Raw genomic sequence first — 17,006 nt, forward strand, 5'->3', positions numbered from 1 at the left:
AATAGCTAATTAAACAGAATGAATTTTTTTTAAATCAGAAACTCATATAAATTCCTTTTTGTCCTTTAACGTGAACATTTGGGTGATTACTTCTCACTGAATGGCCTTATGCCTATTAAACATGCCCAGTGCATTTGGATAAACCTGATTATTTTCTACATGCTCAAATTTCCATCTCTGCATTAATCGATAAATGTATCTGGGTTCCAAGAGTTACTACTGTACTGAGCAGAACCCGCTGAGGTTGCTTTGGGAGGGAGAGCATAAATGGCAAGAAACTGCTGAAACCTGCATCTAAGAGGGAACATTTTGTAAACACAATAACTTCCACATTCATGTGGCTCCAGCTTTAAATGCTGTTCTCATCTCTGGCTATATATAGTGGCCTGAGTAAGAGTTTTCTCATGTGGTTGTAAATTTCTCGAGCTGCAGGTCAAAACATTGTGATGTTCAAACAGTCTTGAACTGTTTGAAGAAGAGGAAATTAACTTCCAGTGTAATTAAAATAGAACTCTGCTTTCTATTCCAACCAAAATATATTAGCTTGAACAAATAGTTGTTGCTCACAAAGTAAGATACAATTGTCTTTCACTTGAAATTCAACAACATTTCTCACTGTTAGCAGTGGTGTACCCTAACGCTGTTATTTTAGTTTTCTAGGTTGGCTGTAACAAGTACCACAAAGCACAAACTGGGTAGCTTAAACAACAGAAATTTATTGTCTCACACCTCTGGAGGCTGGAAGTTGAGGTGTCAGCAGGGTTGGTTCCTTCTGAGGTGTGAAGGATTATGAACGAGAATCTGTTCCATGTGTCTCTCTCTTAGATTCTACTGGTTTGCTGGAAATCTTTGATGTCCCTTGGATTCCATGCAGCATCCCTATCTCTGCCTTCATCTTCATGCAGCATTCTCCTGATGTGCATATCTGTGTCCACATTTCTCCTTTTTAGAAGAATGCTAATCATATTGGATTAGAGGAGAGGCATACCTACTCCAGTATGACCTCATCCTAACTTAACTAATTATATCTACAATGACCTTATTTCCAAATAAGGTCCCAATCTGAGGTACTGGTATTAAGATTTGAACATGAGGGTTTTTTCTGGGGGTGGTGGGACACAATTCAACCCATAAGAAATGGCAAAAAATGTTAAAAAAAGAACTTCATTTCAAGAAGATGCTAAGAGACCACTGTATTCAATCCCTTTATTTTTTAGTGAAAAATAGAAAGATAAAGTGATTTGTCCAGGGCTTCCTTGCAGAGTTGGAAACATATACCAAGAACACAGGGCTTTGGCTCTGGTTCTGGTGCTTTCCTAAGCACATGACATTGCATTTAGTTTTATTCTTCCTGAAACTGAGACTCACCTGCATTTACAGAGGGGGAAGCAGCAACAATGACCTATCCAATTTGGAAAACCTGCCTCAAAACAGATGTAGCCCCTCTACATCAGGTTGCTTTGTGAGGGTCAGCCACAATGGGCAAATTAAGAAATGGAAAGTGAGGTATGAGTACTGAAAAATAAACCTGAGTGCCAGACACAGTACCTGGCACTTCATCTACACTCTAAGAAAGTTTGAATTAATAAGCTAAACTAATTCTTTAGTAAAAAGAATTGTTCACATTCATTTAGAGCATCTATCATGTCAAGTATTTTCAAATCCATTACCTAATTTGTTCCCTGCAAACTCTGAGAGACAAGCATTATTTCTATTTGACAGAAAGAGAAAATGTGGTTCAATGGTAACTCTTTAAAAAAAATATTGGAGTATAGTTGATTTACAATATTGTGTTAGTTTCAGGTGAACAGCAAAATGAATCAATTATACATATACATATATCCACTCATTTTTAGATTCTTGTCTTATATAAGTCATTACACAGTAGTGAGTAGAGTTCCCTGTACTATACAATAGGTCCTTATTAGTTACCCATTTCATGTATAGTAGTGTGTATATGTCAATCCCAATCACCCAATCTATCCCCCCACATTCCCACCTGGTAACCATAAGTTCATTTTTCTACATATGTGACTCTATTTCTGTTTTGTAAATAAGTTAATTTGTACCATTTTTTTTTTAAGATTCCGCATATAAGCTGTATCATATATTTGTCTTTCACTGACTTACTTCACCCAGTATGAAAAGCTCTGGGTCTATCCATGTTGCTGCAAATAGCATTATTTCATTCTTTTTTATGGCTGAGCAATATTCTGTTGTATATATGTACCACATCTTCTTTATCCATTCCTCTGACTATGGACATGTCGATGGATATGTTGCTTCCATGTCCTGACTATTGTGAATATTGATGCAATGAACATTGGGGTGTATTTATCTTTTCGAATAATAGTTTTCTCTGGATATATGCCCAAGAGTGGGATTGCCGGATCATATGGAAACTAGTTTTAGTTTTTAAAGGAACCTCCATACTATTCTCCATAATAGTTGTACCAATTTACATTCCCACCAGCAGTGTAGGAGGGTTCCCTTTTCTCCACACCCTCTCCAGCATTTATTGTTTGTAGATTTTTAGATGATGGCAATTCTGACCAGTGTGAGGTGATACCTCATTGCAGTTTTGGTTTGAATTTCTCTAATAATTAGTGATGTTAAGCATCTTTTAACATGCCTCTTGGCCACCTGTATGTCTTCTTTGGAGAAATGTCTATTTAGACCTTCCACTAATTTTTTGATTGGGTTGTTTGTTTTTTTGAAATTGAGCTGCATGAGCTGTTTGTGTATTTTGGAGATTAATCCATTGTTGGTCGATTTGTTTGCAAATATTTCTCCCATCCTGTGCATTGTCTTTTTGTTTGTTTATGGTTTCCTTTGCTGTGTAAAATATTTTAAGTTTAATTAGGTCCCATTTGTTTATGGGACCTAATTTATGGGTCTTTGATTTCATTACTCTAGGAGGTGTGTCAAAAAAGATCTTGCTGCAATTCATGTCAGAGAGTATTCTATGCTTTCCTCTAATGGTTTTATACTGTCTGGCCTTACATTTAGGTCTTTAATCCATTTTGAGTTTATTTTTGTGAATGGTCTTAGGGAGTGTTCTAATTTTATTCTCTTACATGTAGCTGTCCAGTTTTCCCAGCACCACTTGTTGAAGAGACTGTCTTTTCTCCATTGTATATTCTTGCCTCCTTTGTCATAGATTAGGTGACCACAGGTGCATGGGTTTATCTCTGGACTTTCTATCCTGTTGCATTGATCTATATATCTGTTTTTTTGTGCCAGTACCAAACTGTTTTGATGGCTGTAGCTTTGTAGTGTAGTCTGAAGTCAGGGAGCTTGATTTATTCAGCTTCATTTTTTCATTCTGAAGATTGCTTTGGCTATTCGGGGTCTTTTGTGTTTCCATACAAAGTGTAAACAATTTTTTTCTAATTCTGTGAAAAAATGCCATTGATAATTTGATAGGAATTACATAGAATCTGTAGATTGCTTTGGGTAGTAGAGTCATTTTGACAATATTGATTCTTCCAGTCCAAGAACATAATATATCTCTCCATTTGTTTATGTCATCTTTGATTTCTTTCATCAGTATCTTATAGTTTTCTGAGTACAGGTCTTTTTTCTCTTTAGGTAGGTTTATTCCTAGGTATTCTTTTCTTTTTAATGCACTGATAAATGGGACTGTCCCTTTAATTTATCCTTCTGCTCTTTTGTTTTTAGTGTATAGGAATACAAGAGATCTGTGTGTATTAATTTTGTATCCTGCAACTTTACCAAATTCATTGATGAGTTCTAGTAGTTTTCTGATAGCATCTCTAGAATTTTCTATGTATAGTATCATGTCATCTGCAAAGAGTGATAGTTTTACTTCTCCTTTTCCAATTTGGATTCCTTCTATTTTTCCTCTCTGATTGCCGTGACTCATGCTGCCAAACTATGTTGAATAAAAGTGGCAAGAGTGAACATTCTTGTTCCTGATCTTAGAGGAAATGCTTTCAGTTTTTCACCATTGAGAATGATGTTTGCTTTCGGTTTGTCATATAGGGCCTTTATTATGTTGAGGTAGGTTCCCTCTATGCTCAATTTCTCAAGAGTTTTTATCATATATGGGTGTTGAATTTTGTCAAAAGATTTTCCAGTATCTATAGATGATCATACGGTTTTTATTCTTCAATTTTTAAATCAATCACATGGATTGCTTTACATATATTGAAGGATCCTTGCATTCCTGAGCTAAATCCCACTTGATCATGGTGTATGATACTTTTAATGTGCTGGTGGATTTGGTTTGCTAATATTTTGTTGAGGATTTTTATGTCTATGTTCATCAGTGATATTGACCTGTAATTTTATTTTTTTCATGGTATCTTTGTCTGTTTTTGGCATCTGAGTGATGGTGGCCTTATAAAATGAGCTTCGGTATGTTCCTTACTCTGCAATTTTTTGGAAGATTTTCAGAAGGATAGGCATTAACTCTTCTCTGTATGGTTAATGGAATTCACCTGTGAACCCATATTGCCCTGGACTTTTGTTTGCTGGAAGTTTTTAAATCACAGTTTCAATTTCAGTACCTGTGATTGGTCTGTTCATATTTTCTATTTCTTCCCGATTCAGACTTGGAAGGTTGTACTTTTCTAAGAATTTGTCCATTTCTTCTAGGTTGTCCGTTTTATTGGTATATAGTGGCTTGTAGTAGTCTCTTATGATCCTTTGTATTTCTGTTGTGTCCATTGTAACTTCTCCCTTTTCATTTCTAATTTTATTGACTTGAGTCCTCTCCCTTTTTTTCTTGATGAGTCTGGCTAAAGGTTTATCAATTTTGTTTATCTTCTCAAATAAGCAGTTTTTAGTTTCCTTGATCTTTGCTATTGTTTCCTTCATCTCTTTTTCATTTATTTCTGCTCTGATCTTTATGATTTATTTCCTTCTACTAACTTTGGGTTTTGTTTGTTCATCTTTCTCTAGCTGCTTTAGGTGTAAGGTTAGGTTGTTTATTTGAGATTTTGTTTCTTGAGGTAAGATTGTATTGCTGTAAACTTCCCTCTTAGAACTGCTTTTACTGCGTCCCATAGGTTTCAAATCATCATCTTTTTATTTTCATTTGTCTCTAAGTATTTCTTTTTTATTTCCTCTTGATTTCTTCAGTGATTCATTGGTTATTTAGTAGCATATTGTTTAGCCTCCATGTGTTTGTGATTTTTACAGGTTTTTTTTTCCTGTAATTGATTTCTAATCTCATAACATTGTGGTTGGAAAAATGCTTGGTATGATTTCAATTTTCTTAAATTTACCAAGGCTTCATTTGTGGCCCAAGATGTGATCTATCCTGGAGAATATTCCATGTGCACTTTAGAAGAAAGTGTATTCTGCTGCTTTGAAATGGAATGTCCTATAAATATTGATTAGTCTAATGTGTCATTTAAGGCTTGTGATTCCTTATTAATTTTATGTCTGACTGATCTGCCCATTGGTGTAAGTGGGGTGTTAAAGCCCCCCACTATTATTGTGTTACTGTTGATTTCCCCTTTTATGGCTGTTAGTGTTTACTTGTATATTGAGGTGTTCCTATGTTGGGTGCATATATATTTACAATTGTTATATCTTCTTGGATTGATCCCTTGATCATTATGTTGTTTCCTTCCTTGTCTTTTATAACAGTTTTTATTTTAAAGTATATTATTTTCTGATATGTGTTTTGCTACTCCAGCTTTCTTTTGATTTCCATTTTCATGGAATATCTTTTTCCATCTCCTCACTTTCAGTCTGTATGTGTCCCTGGGTCTGAAGTGGGTCTCTTGTAGGCAGCATTTATATGAGTCTTGTTTTTGTATCCATTCAGCCAGTCTATGTCTTTTGGTGGGAGAATTTAATCCATTTACATTTAAGATGATCATTGATATGTATGTTCCTATTGTCATTTTCCTAATTACTTAGGGTGTTTTTTTTTTTTTTTTTTGTAGGTCTTTTTTCTTCCCTTCCTGTTTTCTTCTCTTCTCCTGTGGCTTGATGACAATCTTTAGTGTTGTGTTTGGGTTGCTTTTTCTTTTATTGTGTGTATATCTACTGCAGTGTTTTGCTTTGCATTTCTCATTATATTTTGATATAGCAGTATATATATAACGTTACTTTAACTTTCTGGTCTCTTAATTTCAAATGCAATTCCCATTTCCTGCATTTGTACTCTCATCTTCTCATGGTTGCTTGTTTTGATATCATACTGGTGTGTGGATGATTTCCTGTTACTTCTTTATGCTTATCTTTATCGGAGAGCTTCCCATTTGTGATTTTCTTGTTTCTAGTTGTGGCCTCCCCCCCCCACCCCACCTAGAGAAGTTCCTTTAGCATTTGTTGTAAGGCTGGTTTGGTGGTGCTGAATTCTCTTAGCTTCTGCTTGTCTGTAAAGCTTTTGATTTCTCTGTTGAATCTGAATGAGAACCTTGCTGGGTAGGGTATTCTTCGTTGTAGGTTTTTCACTTTCATCACTTGAAATATATCATACCACTCCCTTCTGGCCTGCAGAGTTTCTACTGAAAAATCAGCTACTAACCTTATGGGGATTGTGCTATTTGTTACTTTTCCCTTTTGACTTTTAATATTTTTTCTTTGTATTGAATTTTTGTTAGTTTGATTACTACGTGTCTCAGTGTGTTCTACCTTGGATTTATCCTGTATGGGACTCTCTGTGCTTCCTGGAATTGGGTGACTATTTCCTTTTCTGTGTTAGGAAAGTTTCTGACTATAATCTCTGCAAGTATTTTCTCAGGCTCTTTCTCTTTCTCTTCTTTTTCTGGGACCCCTATAATGCGAACGTTGATACATTTAATGTTGTCCAAAAGGTCTCTGAGACTATCTTCATTTCTTTTCATTCTTTTTTTTTAAAGTATTTTCCTTGGAAGTGACTTGTAACATTCTATCTTCCAGGTCACTTATCCGTTCCTTTGCCTCAGTTACAGTAAGTTCCCTACATGTGAACAACTTCCATTTGAAGAGTGTGTCCGTATGTCCAATTTGTTCATTGGACAAAGTGCATTGAAAAAGTGAATTGGACAAGTCCAGGAATGTTAGCTTAGGTACGTAGCTAATACAATCGGCTATATAGTACTGTACTGTAATAGGTTTATAATACTTTTCAAAAAATAATACATAAAAAAAATGCACAGGGCTTCCCTGGTGGCGCAGTGGTTGAGAGTCCGCCTGCCAATGCAGGGGACATGGGTTTGTGCCCCAGTCCAGGAAGATCCCACATGCTGTGGAGCGGCTAGGCCCATGAGCCATGGCTGCTGAGCCTGCGTGTCCAGAGCCTGTGCTTCACAATGGGAGAGGCCACAACAGTGAGAGGCCTGTGTACCACAAAAGAAAAAAAAAAAAAGCACAAAAAATAAAGATTTTTAATCTTATCATACAGTACCTTGAAAAGTACAGTAATATGTTACAACAGCTGACATGCAGGGGCTGGCATCAAGTGAACAGGCAAGAAAAGTCATTGACTGGAGGAGGGAGAGGAGGTGAGAGACGGCAGTGTTGAAGGATCATCAGCAATAGGTGATGGAAGGCAAGCTGCAATTTCACTCAAGCCTGACATTGTTGGAATTCATGTTCGCATCTTTGAAAGTTCGAAGCTTGAAGGCTCGTATGTAGGTGACTTACTGTATTAGGCTATTGATTCCTTCTTGTGTATTTTTCATTTCAGTTATTGTATTTTTCCCCTCTGTTTGTTTGTTCTTTAAGTTCTTCTAGGTCCTTGTTAAATATTTCTTGTATTTCCTCAATCTGAACCTTCATTCTTTTTTTTTTTTTTTTTTTTTTTTGTGGTGTGTGGGCCTCTCACTGTTGTGGCCTCTCCCATTGCAGAGCACAGGCTCTGGACACACAGGCTAAGTGGCTATGGCTTGCAGGCCTAGCCGCTCCACAGCATGTGGGAATCTTCCTGGACCAGGGCACAAACCCACGTCCCCTGCATCGGCAGGCCTACTCTCAACCATTGCACCACCAGGGAATCCCTGAGCTTTCATTCTTCTTCCAAGAATTTGAATCGTCTTTACTAGCATTTCTCTGAACTATTTTTCAGGTAGATTGCCTATCTCCTCTTCATTTAGTTGTTCTTTTAGGTTTTTATCTTGCTCCTTCATCTGAAACATATTTCTCGGTTGTCTCATTTTGTCTAAATTTCTGTGTTTGTGGTCTCCTTTCTGCAGGCTGCAGGATCATAATTCGTCTTGCTTAGGGTGTATGTCCTCTGATGGCTGAGGTTGGTCCTGGGGCTTACATAGGCTTCCTAGTGGAAGGGACTGGTGCCTGCCCTCTGGTGGGTGGAACTTACTCTTTTCCTTCTGGTGGGAAGGCCCATGTCAAAGGGTGTGTTTTAAGATGGCTGTGAACTCAGGAAGATTTTAAGTACCCTCACTGATGGGTAAGGCTGTGTTATTGTCTTGTTGTTGCTTGGCCTGAGGCTTTCCAGCACTGGAGCCTGCAGGTTGTTGGGTGGGGTCAGGTCTTGGTGCCAACATGGGGACCTCTGGGAGAGCTCACTTGAATCAATATTCCCTAGAGCCTCTGCTACCAGTTTCCTTGTCCCCACAATGAGCTACAGTTAACCTTCACCTCCCCAGGAGACACTCCAAGGCAGCTAGCTATGTCTAGCCTAGGTTCCCATGGAGCTACTGCTTTGTGCTGGGTCCCGGTCCATGCGAGACATTGTGTGCACCCTCCAAGAGTGGAATCCCCATTTCCCCAAGCCCTGTTGGGCTCCTGCACTCAAGCCCCACAGGCCTTTAAGGCTAAATGCTCTGGGGGTTCTTCCTCCCATTGCCAGACCCTCAGACTGTCTTGGGGGGATTTATGTGGGAAAACCCCTGTGTAGCCTGAGGGTGATTAGTATTTTTGATGTGAGGGCTGTTTTTAGTATAGATGTCTGCCATGTCTTTCCTTAGTGTATGCAGCTGTTATCCCCTTTATATGAGGTGTGACTGATGTTGTGTGACCAGAGCCTGCACTGGATATTTAGCAGGACCTCCCCTTTGCCCTGTGGGTGTCACTGCCCTGTCAGGGGTGGTGTCTGCTCCCTAGTTGTTGGACTATAGGTCCCCACATCTGTTTCTTAGATGTGTTTCTGATCTGTGGTGCAAGGTATGTGGGATTGGAATACTCCTGCTGGGAGAGAAGCCACTGAGTATTCTTCCTCTGGAGTTGTTCACCTGTGGTTGTGCTTGTTGTGTCACCTTTCACCCATTGTGTGAGCTCTCAGATTACACTGTTATTGGCACTGCTCTTGGCCCCACCTTAGCCATGGATATGCCAGCAATTTGACCTGGTGTCTCTACAGTGTTGTTTTTACCAGGTCACTAGCACAGAGCCACTGAAGTCAGGTCATGGGATTGCAGTAATCATGGATCTGGACCTGCTGTGGGCACCATGAGGGCAGCTCAGACTCTGGCCTGGCCCTACTTCCACGTGTACATTCCCACAAAATCTACAGCTGTTAAAAGTAGTCCCATCTTGGTTGTAAGAGCACTCATTATCTGCTCAGATGCTCTGTAGACTCTGAGTTTACAAAGCCAGTCAGGGGGATATCAATCCTCAGTGTGCACAGCTGTGAGGAGAGATTTCAGCTTTTCTTCCTTAGTTACACTGGTAAAAGCAAACATGCCGTAAAGGTAGGAAATCATCCACACACAAAGCTAATAGGGAGGTTCAAAGACAAAAGCAGTAAAAATCGTTTGTATCCACAATAGGCAGTCAAGGGATATGCAAAACAATTAGATGTAAAATATAAAATCCCAAAGAGTAACTGTGAGGGTACGAGAATACAAACATAGGATATCTAAAATGCATTTGAAATAAAGAGACTTAAAAAGAAAAACTAGAAATTATCAATGAAATGAAAAGCTGGTTCTTTGAAAAGATAAACAAAATTGATAAACATCAAGAAAAAAAAAGAGGGAGAGGGCCAAAATCAATAAAATCATAAATGAAAAAGAAAAAGTTACAACCAACACCACAGAGCTACAAAGGATCATGAGACTACTATGAGCAACTATTTGCCAATAAAATGTATGATCTAGAAGAAACGGAAAAGTTGTACAATTTCCTAAGACTGAGCCAGGAAGGAACAGAAAATATGAACAGACCAATTACCAGTACTGAAATTGAATCAGTAATTTTAAAACTCCCTAAAATTTTAAACCTTCCGATTGCCAACATAAACATTTCCATATCATCCTCCTCCAAGATGCATTTGTCCTTCAGATGAAATTCATGTTACATAATATTTGTATGCAATGCTCTACTTTATTTACTTACTAAAACTGTATTGTAAAATCTCTAGGATGGAGTCTGGGTCAGTTTTGTCTTCCTTCTTAGGCATCTATTACAATGCCAGGAATAAATAGGCACTTAATAAAACCCTGTTGTTGCTGACAAGTATCACCAATATCTTTGGAAAACTTTCCATGAACCTCTCAGTTTGGTCACTACTCCAGCTCTACCCTCTCATCCTCGGGGTCCTCAATCACAGACCACCCCTCACTTCCTGTAAATCAAGTATTATTATAAAACATTTCAAACATACAGAGAAGTAAAATATCTATGTCCCTACCACTCAGATTTCATAAATGTTTACTTTTTGTCATATATTATTCAAGTTCTATTTTTTTAAGATCTAGAAATGTTTCAGATACAGTTGTGAATTTTCAATCCTATTTCTCTTCTTCCTCTAAGGCAACCACTGTCCTGTTATGTCTATAAGTTTCATTTTAACTTTCTGTAAAAATGGACTTATAATATTTGTCTCACAGGGTTATGAGAATAAAATAAAATATATAATGTGGTTGACAGTTAGTAAAATGTGCAGTAGTTTGATCTATCATCCTCATAATCACCATCATTGTTGTCATCATTATTGTCATTATTACTTTTCTCTGCACATTTATCTGTCTCCTCCAGTAGAGTTATGCTTTTTTGAGATCTGGAACTGTCTTTCAAAACCTTCTATATACCCACAGCATAGGCAAGTTCCTGATACATAGTTAGTATAAAATATTTTTAAATTAAATAAAATTAAATGAATGCTACAAAAAACTGGAATGATAGCCATCCATTCTCTGATTTCAGGCATAGTCTTAAAACACATTAGGCATTGTCTTTACCAATTCGTTAAAATAAGAACTTAACTGTAATATGCAGGCTACTATTCATTTATCTTGAAAAATCCATAATAATTATAATCTCTTAATTCTTTCAAGTGGCCCTGATTGTTTGTATCACTTATTCATCTCCAATATCTGGTTCCAGATAATGAGACAAATTTAAGGTTCTTGAAGTTCAGAAGCTGAACTAAAAAATGAGCAGGTATTGGATAGATGTGTGCTCAGTATTCTCAATATCCTCTCAAGATAAAAGAAGCTTTTTAGTTTGCTATAACCCAACTTTATGTTTTCTATTCATTTATTGAGATTTACAGACATCAAAAAGCAGAAATTGCCATTTAATATTATTTGCAATAAAATTCTCCTTTGTTTACTTGACACTGAATCCCAACAGTCAAGGAAGAGGAAGCTCTTACTCATTTCCCCCATACACTAATTAAATGGTTTAGTGCAAAGATCAGCATAATTAAAGAATTAGAAAACAATGAGAAGTTCTCAGGATAATTTGTAATATCAGTACATTGATTGATTGGGTCCAGATTCCAGAATTTGATTGGCAGGACTTTATTAAGTTTTTGCAGCACTTAGGTAGGCTGGGAGCTCCTTTATGAGGCTCTTGCACATTAATCCAGGCTCCCGTTCTCATTAATACTGACGAGTGAAGAGAGTTAATTGAATTATGTATGAAGCACCACTGCTTAAATAATATTTCACTCCCCACTATAAAATTAGCTCTGCTGGATTAACATTCACTGTTGTCTCTGACACAATGTCATAAGAACTTCTTCTCAAGCATACACTTTGATTCTTTTCCATCTGTTCAACTTATGCAGCACCTCAGTTACCACTGGAACCAACTACTCTTCAGCTCTGATATGAGGTCATTTTGGAGAACTGACAGTTGTTTATTAACATCTGTGTAACTATGAGCAAAAATTCTCCCCAGTGCTCCCAGTATTCTGAGGACATTATTATTTAAATCCACTGTGGAACGTGAAGATAAATTCTAATAATTTATCATTGTATTCTGCATAAGGTAGGAAGAAAATAACTCAGGGTCTTCCAAATCATCCTGGAAAATTACTTTATGAGCTGCATTTGTGGTTCTGCCTGCATTTTCTACACCTTCCTCTTCTCACAGAATCCCAATGTCTGTTGAGAAAACAAACTCTCTCCCTGTCAACAAGGTACTCAAGTTTCTTTCCTCTCTCCTGCCTTCACTCTCTTTCTTCTTTCGATTCATCTCTTTTGATTGTGAAATTTACTAGATGCAAGACGCTGTAATGGGTACTGGTATGCAGAGATAGAAAAGCTGTGGTTACTCTTTTAGAGGAGCTCACATTTTAAAAGGCAATAAAATAGATATGTAGATATTTAATATCATGTGATCAGTACATAGTAGAGATATGAACAGTACAGAAAAGGGAGTGACCAATTCTACTTGGAGAAGATGAAAAGGCTTTGAAATTGGTAATGACAATTGAGGTGAGTCTTGAAAGATGAGTTGGAATTTTCCAGGTCCTGACTCCATTAGAAAGAAGAAAAAGAGTACAGGGTGAATTAAATGGCATGTAGACCCATCATCCATTGAGGTACTGGAGTAGGGATTAGACTAATAATCCAGGAGTTTTGTTTCTCCCTATGATTTAGATAAGATTTGTTGAATATGATCAGTTCTCCCAGGATGATGGTGTATTACTAGGCAACATGGTGTAAAGGAAGGAAGAAGGCAAGAGGCCAAATTTGTATGTGACCTTAGTCAAGTTAATTCCCTAGTCTGGGCTTTAATTTCTTCAACTCTAATGTAAGGAGTTTGGTCATGACATATCCTACTGGAAGTTTGCAGACATTCTGACTGATAGTGGGGAATGAGGTTGGTCTGTCTCCAGGAGAGGTAGGCTAGAAGGCTAGCTTGGGGAATTTACTAGAGATTTGGGTCTGGCTTCTCATTTTGAAAGTCCACAATCTTTTTATCAGGGCTACAGAGATCTGGACTTGAGTACCTGATTTACATAGACTAAATTTATGAGATTAAAGTTTATAAATCAAGTTCTTAATTTATAATACACGTTCTTGTCAGCCTACCTTGAAATTGAAATATTCTTCTATAGGGAAAGCCATATTTTAATCAAAGGTTACTTAAGCATGGACTCAAAGCAAAGGGAAGTGAATGATTTAAATGTTTATGACACCATGTCCTGAAAGCACCTACCTCAATGCATCATGGGGAACTGAATTTTAGTAGATGGACCAGGAACTCCTTTCTAAGGACAGTGTTAAAGAGTCACTGTGAAGTTCCAACTCCCAGACTCTCTTTTCCTCTAAACTTTCTTTACTCACTAATTTTTCTTTCCTATAGATCTCAGTAAAAATGTATTGTCTACATATATGATCCCTTGATAAATTTGCCACAAGTTTATGGGGTATTCCTTCTTCTTAAGATGACTGTCTAATTCTAATGGCCCTTGCTTGATTTGATAATTCAAGTTGGAGAGGACAATCTTACTTTTCATATAGCTAAGTTCTTAGAAACTCCTTTTTTCTACTTACCAACTTACATCTTCTAACTCTAGGATTCTAAGACATGTAATACATTATCTTCTCGTGGTTTGCAAAATATTAGACCTACAGAAGATGCTTGAATGATACTGAATGTGACAACAACCTAGCAATCAACAAATAGGCATAGTTATATAAAAAGGAAAGAAAAAAGCTGATAAGATGTCAAGCTCATGACTGATACACAAAGCTATATTTCAAGAATAAAACCATGTAGTGCATTTTATCTTTCATATCTCAAGTTCATAAAATATTTAATACAAACAAAGCAACCGAGAGAAGAGAATAAAGTCTAACACTCAGCATTTGGATTATTAGAAAAATGTTTTTTTTTTTTTTTTTTTTTTTTTTTTTTTGCGGTACACGGGCCTCTCACTGTTGTGGCCTCTCCCATTGCGAAGCACAGGCTCTGGACATGTAGGCTCAGCGGCCATGGCTCACGGGCCTAGCCGCTCCGTGGCATGTGGGATCTTCCCAGACCGGGGCAGGAACCTATGTCCCCTGCATTGGAAGGCAGACTCTCAACCACTGCGCCACCAGGGAAGCCCAAAAAAGTCATCCTTTAATTAAAATTAATTGCTTTTATGCTGTGCTTTGCTTATCGCAAATAAGTAAAAATATTCAGGAAATAAAATGCCCAAAACACAATTGCTGAATTTTCAGCTAAGAATTCTGTTTATGTTTTAGGATTGCTTCAAAAACAAACAGGCAAATAATGCTTTAATCAAATAATTGAAGTTTGACCATTAGGAGAAGACACTGTTCAACCATTCAAAAAAAAAAAATTAAACCCTCAGCAGACCAAATAAACATTTTCATTAAAGTTATATTCAATCATTACATTCAGTGACATTCTCTAACGGAAGGAATTGGGTCTAACAAAAAGAGAATGTAAATGGAAAAAAAGCATAGCTGAGGTTAATTCCAAATGTTCTATAGTATCTGAGAAAGCTGTGTGTTCTTTGTTCAAAGGTTCTCTGTTTATCCAGGGCTAAGGGTGACCCGACTGAGATGGTTGGATTTTCAGAACTAATTTCCTGTATTATTTGCAATTTAAAACCTTTCCCAAGGCTTCCTTTTAGCAATGGAATCAAACTAGGTCAGCTAATATGTTCCCTTACATATTACATTTCTTCTTCCCTTAGGAGTCATCACTTTTCCTCTTGAAATAAATTCACCTAAAGAATCAAAGCCATTTCTCTCAATCAACTTCCCATCATTCTCTATGGAGCCTTCAGAATACACAATTATACTGTCAGAAGTGTGTCACCCATTCACTAAAACACAACAATTGAAAGCCTAATAATAATAGCAGTTATTATCTATTGAGTCCCTCAAATATGTCTTGCCAGCTGTGCTAGGGATTCAGTGATAAATAAAGCATTTTTGCTCTTGAAGATTTCCCAGTCAACCAAGAGAAACATGTAAGCAGTTGTTCACTGCAGAGGAAGATATGTGTTGTAAGAGCACACATGAGGAAGAAGGTTTTTCCAATGGGAGTGAGATAACTCTCCCACAACTCTTATTCATGGTGTCATCATCCACCCTGTCCCCAACACGTTGAAGTCATACCCCTCTTCTCTTCCATCCTTTCATATCAAATGGTGATTTCTACTTTGGAAATATCTCTGCAATCTTGTCTCAGTGCTAATGAACTGGGACCTCAGCAACTCTTACCTGGACAACTACAGTAACATCTTTGCCACTACTGTCTTCCCTCCAAAAATTATTACTATTAATTTTGAGCAGCACTGATTCAAAAATTGCCATTGGCTTTGATTTTTCCACAAGATCAAGTTCAATCACTTCAACAGGGCCCATGTAACCTTTCACAATCTGTCCCTCACATACTTCTCCAGCCTCATATCCCACATCATTCTCCAGGCTATACCAAACTTCTCTTGATTCTCTCAACTTGCCATGTTCTTTCTATTATCTGTAGCTTTGAGCATCCCCTCTTCTCTGCTTGGCATACTTTTCTTCCTGAGTCCATCATCCTGGGAAAACTCTTATCCATAGACGAAAAATTCATTCCCACTTGGCTTTTCATCACCCAACTTGCAAAGGGATACCAGATAGGCCATTCACCCAACAAATGCAGGCTGTGAGGGCAAAAGCTTGACTTTTAAATAACAGCAGAGGACCACACTACAGCGAAGTGCAAAACATTCACATGTGGTAAAAATATCATCAAGACAGCTGTTATAAAGTGTTCAACTATTTTCTGTGGATTTAATACATTTCTCAAAATATCGAACTTACTCACAGCCAAAAGGTGCATCCTGGGGTTTCAGAGACTGAGTTTTACTCTAAGCTCCCTAACTTCCAATCCCTCCACATGGTTAGTTCCTGCTTACCCTTCAAATTCTGGCTCATATTCAAACTCTTCAAGAAATCTTTCTAGATGTCCTTCTCAGGTTGGTCCCTGCTTGCATCTTTCTCATAGAATCTGATATCTTTCCTTTATAGGACTTACCCCAATTTATCATTATATATTTATTTCTTATTTACTTTCTTTTTCTGTACAAGTTTGTAAAGTCCATAATGATAGAGAACACCTTTGTTTTATTCATCTATACCCACCCAGCACTAGCCTGGAACAGAGTGAGCCTCAACAAGTATGTGTTGAATGACTATAATTCCATGTTGCATCATGCCAGATGACATAACAGCATAAAAATGTAGATTATATGTCCATTATAGTTATAGTCTGTTTGCTGGAGAAATCAATAATTGATGAAGACCTACACACATCAGGATAGCTAAGTTGTTATCAAGAGTTTTGTCTGTATGAAGGTCCCATGAAAATCCTCAGAGAAAGAGGGACAAAAGAACTTTGAAATCAAGCTGAGCAAAATTGTTCCTAAACTCTCTCAGAGACAGAAATTCATCCTTTGGTAGAAGAGAGTCAAGCTGCTTAGGCTTTTTCCAAAAAACATGTTTATTTTAGGTGAAGAAAAAATATTTTTAGATGTATCGATGCAGGAACAATGAAACAGTATTTGACTCCAACTGGGAGAAGCTCTATCATATTTAAAATAGCATTCTCCACGAAAATCAACGCACAGGGCAATACTACTCTCACCTCATTCTTTATGAGAGAAACACTCAGAGTCACGGAAGGGTGTCAAAATAATCTTTTGTAACAATGTCGGCCTCCAATGGCAAACCCAGGGTCACCTTACCAGTGGGAACCACAGGGACAGAAGAATCTGGGGATTATGTTCACCAAATGGGAAACTGGAGAGCAGCATGTTAACTGTAATATCTGCCAAGGTAAAAGATGGGTTACACTGGTCACCCAGCCTGCTGAAGAAAGAGAAAGGAGGTATTTGGGAACTC

General features: G+C 37.5%; 1 protein-coding gene across 1 annotated transcript in view; it reads right to left on the bottom strand.

Annotated features, from left to right (window-relative positions):
* CA10 (carbonic anhydrase 10) overlaps nucleotides 1–17,006 on the bottom strand; it is a gene marked incomplete at its 5' end in the record, with an annotated part of 526,301 nt that overhangs the window by 398,593 nt on the left and 110,702 nt on the right. The window lies entirely within an intron of this gene.

Source organism: Mesoplodon bidens, assembly GCF_964165515.1.
Source record: "Mesoplodon bidens genome assembly, chromosome: 19".
Classification (NCBI taxonomy): Eukaryota; Metazoa; Chordata; class Mammalia; order Artiodactyla; family Ziphiidae; genus Mesoplodon; species Mesoplodon bidens.